The sequence below is a fragment of the Ascaphus truei genome, chromosome 2 (assembly GCF_040206685.1).
Source record: "Ascaphus truei isolate aAscTru1 chromosome 2, aAscTru1.hap1, whole genome shotgun sequence".
NCBI lineage: Eukaryota > Metazoa > Chordata > Amphibia > Anura > Ascaphidae > Ascaphus > Ascaphus truei.
Genome location: NC_134484.1, coordinates 92,761,501 through 92,771,308, shown reverse-complemented (window position 1 = coordinate 92,771,308; position 9,808 = coordinate 92,761,501). Strand labels below are relative to the sequence as shown.

Below are 9,808 nucleotides of genomic sequence, written 5' to 3'. Positions count from 1 at the left end.
GCGCATGTGCGTGTGTGCATGTTTATGTGTGCATGTGCGCATGTTTGTGTGCGTGTATATGTGCGCATGTATGTGCATGTGCGCATGTTTGTGTGTGTGTATCTGTGTGCTTGTGGGCATGTACATGTGTGCGTGTGCGCATGTATGTGCGTGTGTGCATGTTTGTGTGTGTGTATATGTGCGTGTGCGCATGTAAATGTGTGCGTGTACGCATGTATACGTGTGTGCATGTTTGTGTGTGTGTATATATGTGCGTGTGCGCATGTTTGCGTGTGTGTGTGTATATGTGTGCATGTGCGCATGTATACGTGTGTGCATGTATACTGTATGTGTGCATGTTTATGTGTGCGTGTGCACATGTTTGTGCGTGTATATGTGCGCATGTATGTGTTTGTGTGTGCACATGTATATGTGTGCATGTGCGCATGTTTATGTGTGCGTGTGCGCATGTTTATGCGTGCGTGTGCGCATGTTTGTGTGCGTGTATATGTGCGCATGTATGTGTGCGTGTGCGCATGTATGTGTGCATGTGCGCATGTATGTGTGCATGTGCGCGTATGCGCATGTATGTGTGCGTGAGCGCATGTTTGTGTATATGTGTGCGTGTGCGCATGTATATGTGTGCGTGTGCGCATGTATACGTGTGTGCATGTATATGTGTGCAATGCGTGTGCATATATATCTATATCATACAAACACATACATACACACCTAAGCTCTGCAGGGTCCTGTGCCTGCAAAATGTCTCTGTAAAGTGCTATGTAAAACTAGCAGCGCTATACAAGAACAAGCCATTATTAATTTTAATAACACACATTGAATTGTACACATTCACATAAAATTAAATATACATATTGTTTACAGTATTATATACAGATTTGATTTTAAATGAGTTGTTAATATTTAACATTAACTACACACGTGCAATGGAATAAGGTTTAATTAATTAATTCTGAGCTACTCTCCTTTTCTGCTGCTGCTGTCAGTTCTGTGGGGAAGATCATGTGACCAGGCAATGACTGATACATTTGTGCTCATGCACGTGCACAGCTGTGGAGGGGGCAGGACTCACAAAGGGGTGTGCCAGAGCCTGTTACATTAAAGGAAGGGGTTGTGCCATTTTAAAGGGTTGCTATAGAAACAAAAATGCTCGTTACATTAGAATACATAAAAAATTGTCTTTCAAAGTTGTTGTTTTTTAAAAAAGAAAATGCTACAAGTATTTTCTCACAGTACAGAACTGATTTATTAAAAAAAACACACATGCAGGATATTCACTGAACTGCAGCTTTAAGGTCAGGTGATCTGCACCTGGCTTTGCTTGCAGAACCTCCCCTGGATCTTTTATTTTTTTTTCCAACTTCAATTTTTATATTTTCATTTTCAGAATACAGTTTACACAACATGAACATTGCTCTGAACATCATCCATGAGGCAATACATAATGTTCATAGTGTTCAAATAGACAAGGTAGTAAACATAAACGTGACTTAAGAGGCATGGTATAAAAGAAAAAGAAGAGAAACACAACCTGAGGGAAAGGAGGGGAGTGGGGAGGGAGGGGGTAGGGATCATCTCTGCTTCTGTCTTGCATTTGTATGGTTTGTATCACAACGCTCTCTCTCTATCTTATTATCTCTTCTCCGTGCAGCTCCACAACCGCCCTCGTGAGGGGTGGGTTCTTGCCCAACCAACAACATAATCCAATCACCAGTCCCCACCGGATGAGAATGCACCTGATACTATTGTAGCAATATTGTGGCCATGCTCACCCCTGGGATTTCCGAATTTGCTAACCATGGTAGGGGTCCAATGGGATTTCGAAGTCCAATATCCCCAATATGTAACCAATCCTGAATTTTCACCCAAGTGGGAGATATTCGAGGGAAAGACCACAGCATGTATAACATGTTTGCTTGCTCTCTGCATTGTTTAGGACACAATTGGGAGTAGCCTTTCACAAATGTTGACAATTTTAATGGGGTGAGGTACCACCTCATCATTACTTTATAGGCATTCTCCATCAGTGAGGTACAAATTGAACGTTTCGCGGCTGCTAGAAATATTTCATCCCACTTCTCATCTTCTAATGTCTCTCCTAAGTCCGTCTCCGAATGAGATATGAAGGATGGTCTCTGAGTATACCCTGGGCCAGAACAGATCACTTCCCTATACATTTGAGATGTTAGTCCCCTAGTATCTGTCATGATTAAACAGAGTTTTTCAAAATTTGATAATGGGGGGATGGTGATAATTTGGTGTAGAAAGCTCTAATCTGGAGGTATCTAAAAAATTCGGAGTGGGGGATTTCTTTTTCTGATCTAATTTGCTCAAAAGTTTTTATATTTTTCCAATCCTCTCCAGATCCCAAAGTCTTAAGATTGCTTTTTGTTTCCAAATTGCAAAGTCTTTACCGTTCAGATCGGGTGCAAAATCGATGTTGTCGAATATGGGTGTCATCAGCGTCCCCCTAGAGGAAATTTTATCCACACTTAAATTTAGTGGTTACCCAGACCTCCACCGAGTTGGTCATCGTGGAAAGCGACACCTTGATCGATTTTAGTATTTACTTTTTTGACCAGATTAAATTGCCTATGTCACAAGTAGCACATATCTCCTGTTCCAATTCGACCCATCTTTTCCAGCTGGGTTTGGAATGTCATTGTGAAATTTGGCTTAGGCCTTGCCCCCGCTGCCTACTGCAGCGCCCGCTGTGGCAAACGCTGCACGGATGAGAGCCCTCCCCTCAATGGTGCCGGGCCCGCTGCGCTGGTGCGAGAGTTGCTCCTGCTCTCAATAGAATTGAGAGCAGGACTCGCGACGAAGTGATAAGCCACGCCCCCGGCGGTTCAGCCAAGAGGGTGAACCTGCCGGGTGATGTCATGGCCGCACCCCCACCACGCCCCCCCCCGGTCTCTCTTCCTGCAGTGAGCTGCAGACCGGGGAATCGGCTGCATGTGCCGCCAATCTCGCAGGCGCACGTTGCAGCGGAGTTACCGGGGCCTTAGCCTTACAGTAGTTGCGCTGCCTTATAATACGATATCAAGCAAGGTACCGCTAGGCCTCCCTCTAATGTAGGTCTTTTGATGATCCCCCTCTTGATTCTTGTTTTTTTTTAAGTTCCAAATGAATTTAGTAATTAGGGATTGTAGAGAGAGGATGTATTTTGACCGTAGTGGGGCCGGGAGCGTCTGGAACAAATACAACATGCTTGGAAGAAGATTCATCTTGATACAATGAATTGTACCTTCCAGGAAATATTGTATGTGGCCCAGCTTTTTATATACTCCCGTAAGACTCAAATTAATTTGGGATAGTTTGCCTGGTATAGAGACTTGTAGTCCCTAGTGAGGGAAACTCTCAAATACTTAATAGTATGTGGCTGCCATTTGAAATTAAAGTTAATTGATATCAGCTTCTCCTGGTCCTTTGGAATATTAATGTTTAGTGCATCTGATTTATCATTATTAATTTTAAACCCTGAAATTTGCTGGAAGGAACCTAATAAGATAAATAGATTGGGTAAGGAGTTGAGGAGCCTCAACAAGATCTTCAATACATCATCCGCATATAGGGCAATCTTATGTGTTTGTTCCTTTTACTTTGGAGCCCTGAAATGTCTAGGCTTTTCCAAATTCATACGGCCAGGGGCTTCATGCACATAGCAAATAGCAGAGGTGAGAGCGAGCAACCTTGCCTCATGCCGCTTCTTATCTTAAAGAGGTCTGACGGGAATCCCTGATGAACCACTTTTGCCACAGGATTTATAGTGCTGCAATGGCTTGCTTAATTCTATTCCCAAATCCAAATGCTCCAAGCGTGGGATTAAGACACGACCAATCTATTCTATGGAATATTTTTTCCGCGTCCAGGCTTAAGACCATAACAGGAATCTGTTTAATGTTTGCCAACTCAATTATGTCTGTTTATGATGCGTCTAGTGTTATCTGCTGCTTGCCGTCCTGCTATGAAGCCAACCTGATCCGGATGAACCAATCTGGGCAGAATCCTGCCTATTAATTTTGAATACATTTTGATGTCTGAATTAATAAGAGAGATTGGTCAGTAGCTCCTGCAATTAGTCGAGTCTTTACACTTCTTACGTATGTATCAGGGATATTGACGCTCTGAGCATTTGTTCCAAGAAGGAAGCCCCATCTAATATTGTGTTATACATACAGAGTAATTGTGAGGCCAGAAGGACAACAAACTTTTTATAATATAGATTTGTAAAAACCATCCGGCCCTCGAGCCTTGCCTGGATGACTTCTTCATTCTTCATTGCCTGGATGACTTCTTCAAGTGTGAACTCCCCTGCAAGTGATTCCCTCCTCCTCCCCAAGTCTCGGCAAATCCGCTTCTGCCAAAAAATCTTCTAGGGCCATGTTTGTTTTGGTGTTGTGGATTACTTTTTCCCATCATATAATTATTCATAGAATTTTTTTAATTCGTCTACTATTAGTTTAGGGTTTGAGGTTAATCCTCCCCCTTTGCAACGGATATTTTGGATATACAAATTGAGCTATTTCTGAGTTTTGTTGACAATAAAGTATCTGGCTTGTTCGCTTTTTCGTAACATTTCCTCTTGGACCAACTCAGTGCATTTTCCGCCTGGGAGGTTAGGAGTAAATTTAACTCAATTTTGATATCGTTTAATTTCTAAAGAGTTTCAGGTTTGCCTCCTTTTTTATGTTCCTTTGAGAGATACAATAATTGCACTTGTAATTCTAGAATTTTTTTAACTCTTTCTTTTTTTCTCCCAGCTGCAATGCTGATGAGTGAACCCCTAAGGGTCGCTTTGTGAGCCTCCCATAATATCGTCTGAGAGTTCACACTTCCCTTATTAAGTTTAAAGAATTGCTCTATTTCATTGTTGACTTTTTATCAAGACCTCCAGGTTCTTTAAGAGTGCTTCATTTAGCTTCCAATTTGCTCCCGGTCTGTCCATGTCCAGACTGGTGCACCTGAGCTCTATTGGTGCTTGATCAGACCACGAAATATCGTGGATTTTGGCCTCCGCAACCTTTAGAACCAATCTGCTAGAAAAAAGGAAGTAATCTATTCTACCATAACTCAGGTGTGGGTTGGAGAAAAACGTATATTCCTTATCCACTGGGTGGAGCTCTCGCTATATATCTGTCAGATTAGACTCTTTAAGTCCCTTTAGCAGTGAAAGTCTATTCTTTTCTTATGAATTTAGGGTGACTGGATTTGTCCAATTCAGGGTTCAGCACTGTATTAAAATCTCCTGCTAGAATGATGTTGCCTTTCATTATTTTATGTAATGCAGGTAGTCCTCGCTATCCAACGTTTCCCTTTACAATGAATGGCATATCCAATGCTTTTAAATGCAACCCTATCGGATGTTTTTCGACACCTGAATGCGTTATCTAACACTCACCGGCACTGATTAGCATGAGACTCACTTTACAACGGTTTCACTATCCAACGGATTCTGTTGGATAATCGAGGACTGCCTGTACAGCAAAAAATTAAGGAAGAAGAGGGGGTCATATTCACTAGGGGCATAGACATTAGCGATGGTAATGACCTGACCCCTTATTGTTCTTATCAAAATTAAATATCTACCATCTTTATCTTTCCGAGTCTACTCTACCACTCATGGGAATCTATTGTTGATCAGAATTACTACCCCTTTCTTTTTATTCTGGGCTGACACTAGAAAGAATTGTCGGGAATGTTTATCAAAATATTTTGGTGCGCTTGTCTTACTAAAATGAGTGTCCTGAAGTAATATCAAATCTGCTTTCTTGCTTTCATAATCGGACATTTCCAGCCATCTTTTGATGGGACTATTAAATCCCTTCACATTATGTGATAATATTGTTACCGACATATTTTACAACTTAAGGAACTGCTTCTCACATCTGTTGAAATCCTCCTGTAACCGCACAGAGAATGATCCCGAACCCTTGAGATAGGGAGACACCTGATCTCCCCCTTTGGGCTCAGGATAGGAAAGGTGAGGATGGGAAGGGGGGAAACATTCTCTGGAACTCCAGAGTCTGAACAAATTATGGAAACCTTAACAATCCTCTGGTTTTTGAAGGTCAGTAGAACCCTCAACCCGATTGCCCTTGGGTAAAACCTGTCTACCGGCCCATCAAAATTATCAGGCCAGTGTCCTGAACCAACTGTGTGCCCAGGTTTCCAAGGGAATGAACTGTGGCTGGAACTGAACTCTCCCCGCCACTAAGAGGTTGCATGTGGGCGAGAGTGAAAATGATTCCTCTACCCAATCTCTCCTTAACTCTTTCCATTAATAAAAGAAAACACATATGTACATTCTTAACCTAGTGAAACAACAATGCAAACAAGCAAATTTCAAAACAACAACCAAAATAGTACTGATATTGTCAACAACACCCCCCTCCTGTGTGATTTTGTATTACACTAAGCATTAAAGAACCACAAGAGAAGATGCTAAACTTTATTATGGCCTACCCCATGTCAATGTGCATCAACCTTCTTTCTTAAAATGATCTGTGGTCTACATCTATTTAGTTCCTTATAACTCAGTCCAGGGACCCATAATTAACCACCCCATTATGATGTCCACTGTGTGTGATCCCTGTCTCATCCAGCTCCGTATATTGGAACTCATCTATCCCCTGCAGGCCTATTATGTCTCAATTATTCTGTTGCCCCTATTGTAACCCCACTGGAGTACACTAATCCCAATCCTTAATCCAAAGTCTCAATCCTCCCCCACACCTCCCAAGGGGCCCCAGTCTATTTGCGTACCTCTAGACTCTGTGGCGGGAGTCTACTAGGGTCCATCTCATCTTGTCCATCTGGTGGATGTACCTGTTCCCCTTCTCTACTTACCAGCTCGCGCTGTACTCTCTGTACCCGCAGTCTCTACCTTTAATGGGTTAGTCCTATTCATCTAGTCTTGTCCTCCTTTCCTTCCAACTGGGGGTTGTTCCACAGTTTCCAGGTCACTCCTGCCATCTTGATCACTGGGGACAGTGTTGGGCCTTCTTTCTTTATACAAGCCGGACCAGGGCACCAGGTAAGCCTAAGTATGAAGTCTTTATGTGAATGAATAAAGTCTGCTTGTGTCTTGAAACTTTTGGGAGTGTTGCTAATCAATACAGTTTTTGCAACAAATGCGCAAGCAGGCTTAATTGACAACTATATCCTGACTGCCACACTGGGATTTTCTCCTCTCGTGCCAAGACTGTTCCAGAACAGGTTCCTCATCTGTTTCTTGGTGAGTGACTGTTATTGCGGCTTTAAAAATTCCTCACCCTTGGACAACTCCCTCAGCACATTTGCCCTGGCATTTTTAATAACCAGTAGGCCAAAGGGGAACATCCAACGATATCGCACTCCCTTGTCTCTTAAGATTTTTGTGATAGGATGTAGCCTGCGGCACCTATTGAGAGTAGTTACATAGTAGATGAGGTTGAAAAAAAGACGTACGTACATCAAGTTCAACCTATGCTAAATTTAGACAACAGATACTTTAGCCTATATCTATACTTGGTTATTGATCCAGAGGAAGGCAAACAAAAAACCCCAGTGTTATATCATCCAATGATATCTCATAAGGGGAAAAATAAATTCCTTCCTGACTCCAAGAATTGGCAATCGGATTAATCCTTGGATCAACATTCTTTCCATGTTTACTTATTTGGTATATCCCTGTATACCTTTCCTTTCTAAAAAGATGTCCAACCTTTTTTTAAACAGATTTATTATGTCTGCCATCACAGTCTCCATGGGTAATGAATTCCACATTTTAACTGCCCTTACTGTAAAGAACCCTTTCCTTTGTTTCTGGTGAAATCTCCTTTCCTCCAACCTAAAAGGGATGCCCCCGAGTCCTTTGCAATGCCCTTGGGATGAATAGTTAATTTGAAAGCTCCTTGTACTGTCCCCGAATATATTTGTATTTATTTATCATATCCCTTCTTAGACGCCTTAGTAGTAGGCGAGAGTTCCTGAAACACCTGGATCTTTATTTTTTCAAAGGTGATGTCTTTTAAGTTACAGGTGATGTTGCTAAGGGTTTCCATAATTTTGTAATGGTTGAAGCGAAGGATGATATCCCTTGGGGAGTCTCCTTGTTCCGGTCTACTTCTCAGAGCTCTATGGCAACGATCCAACTCCAACTCAGCTTCAGATTTGTCTGGCATCATGGATGACAGCCAATTTGAGATGAACTCGTCGACATCTGTGATTGACTATGGTACCCCTCTTATTCTAATATTATTGCGTCTGTACCTATTCTCTGAGCATTGCTGCCACTCTGTCAATTCCGTAATCGTTTTTTTTAAGAATGTTGTTGTTTTAATATTTGTATTGAGGGCTTTGATGGCCCCATCCAGTTTATTTTCCAGATCATCCGTTCTGTATCAGCCATTGCGCCTGTCTCGCTGATATCTATGTGCCGAAATAGCTTACCAGGTCTGGCGATTTCTTCTTCCCCTGGGCTCTTGTGGGCATTGTGGGTGATTTAATTATCTGTATTTATGTTTGAGCTGTCTATTAGTTTGCTTTTAATTATGTTTTCTTATAATTATGTCATATCGGAGCTGTCAGGTTATACATCAATCTCCATTGTGCATGTACCCCTTCTACTGCTTGCTCTCTGCAGTTTACTCTCCAGCCTCCCCTTCTGTCTTCCCTGGAGCAGCAGCTACTTCTCTCTCCCCTGCGTTTCCTCTCCTCCTCTGGCACCGGCGGCCATCTTGTGTTTGGAGCAGACGAGGGAGCGCTCTAAATGGGGCTCACACGCTTCCCCAGCCCTCCAGATGAAATCTCGTCTGCCTGGAGAGGAGACTCCACCGTGCTCTCACAGCACCTCGGTAGGGTCCAATCCCCCAGGGAAGGAGCGACGTCTTCCGTATCACCGCCGCGCAGCACAAATAGCAACCAGCGGGACCCTTAAAGTAAGATGGCCACCTCCCCTTTAGACCTCCATGAGCCGGTCAGGCCGCTACCGATCGCGCGCCACTTCTCTACTCCGTCGGAGACCCTGTACACAGAGAAGGCTTCACCTATCCTCCCAAGTCCCCACCACGGCTTCGAGCCTCCCTGATTACACCGGCACCGCTGCAGCTGGGGGCAAGATGGCCACTCCGTCTCCCCCACGCCCGCCATGAACGGATGTCAGCTCTCCGCTCCGCTTATTTTTCCATTATAATGCTTTATATATTTATTTAGTACATGCAATGTGGGTCCTCCGACATGGGGGAACTTGCTGAGAGTATTGATTGCTCTTTGGATAATCTGAGCGGGTAAGGGGAAACAGCCACTCACTGTTTTTATTGTTCCGCACCTGACCTCCGGTAATCGCCTCCGCGGCTGCTCAGTAATCCCATTCTGGCAAGGGGGAGGCGGTTTAGACAACCTATAGTTGCAAGCAGGTCTCTGCAATCTGGGAACAAGGAGCGTGGCCCCTATCTCCTAGACCCCAAGCCAAGCCCGAAGCCACAATTTTCGTGTTTTAATGCTGAATAATGTCAATTAAGCTCGATCTTGGGCTCAAAATTATCACTCTTTCTTGGGCTATTTGCCTTTAACAATTTTTTTTTGTAATTTAACTGAATTTGGGCTAGGATTACTTTCAAACAGATATCAATATCAGGGAACTTCAGCTAAACACGACTATCTCTATCAGGCTCCAAGCCTCACCCCCCCCCCCCCGGATCTTTATCCCTTATTGGGGCAGTTTGCCAAAGCAGGAGGAATATACCTCCCCTCTACAATGTTACCAAATTTCCTCACATGTCCTCCCTCCCAGCTCATTCCTAGTGGGGTGAGTGACCATTGACAT

At 43.3% G+C, this 9,808-nt stretch overlaps 1 long non-coding RNA gene across 1 annotated transcript in view; it reads right to left on the bottom strand.

Moving 5' to 3' along the window:
• LOC142488539 (uncharacterized) overlaps positions 1–9,437 on the bottom strand; it is a 60,258-nt gene extending 50,821 nt beyond the window's left edge. Inside the window, exon 1 of the long non-coding RNA XR_012799481.1 lies at positions 9,292–9,437. This is a non-coding gene — a long non-coding RNA (uncharacterized LOC142488539). The remainder of the gene's footprint in view (positions 1–9,291) is intronic.
• Between the last annotated feature and the right edge of the window lie 371 nt (positions 9,438–9,808).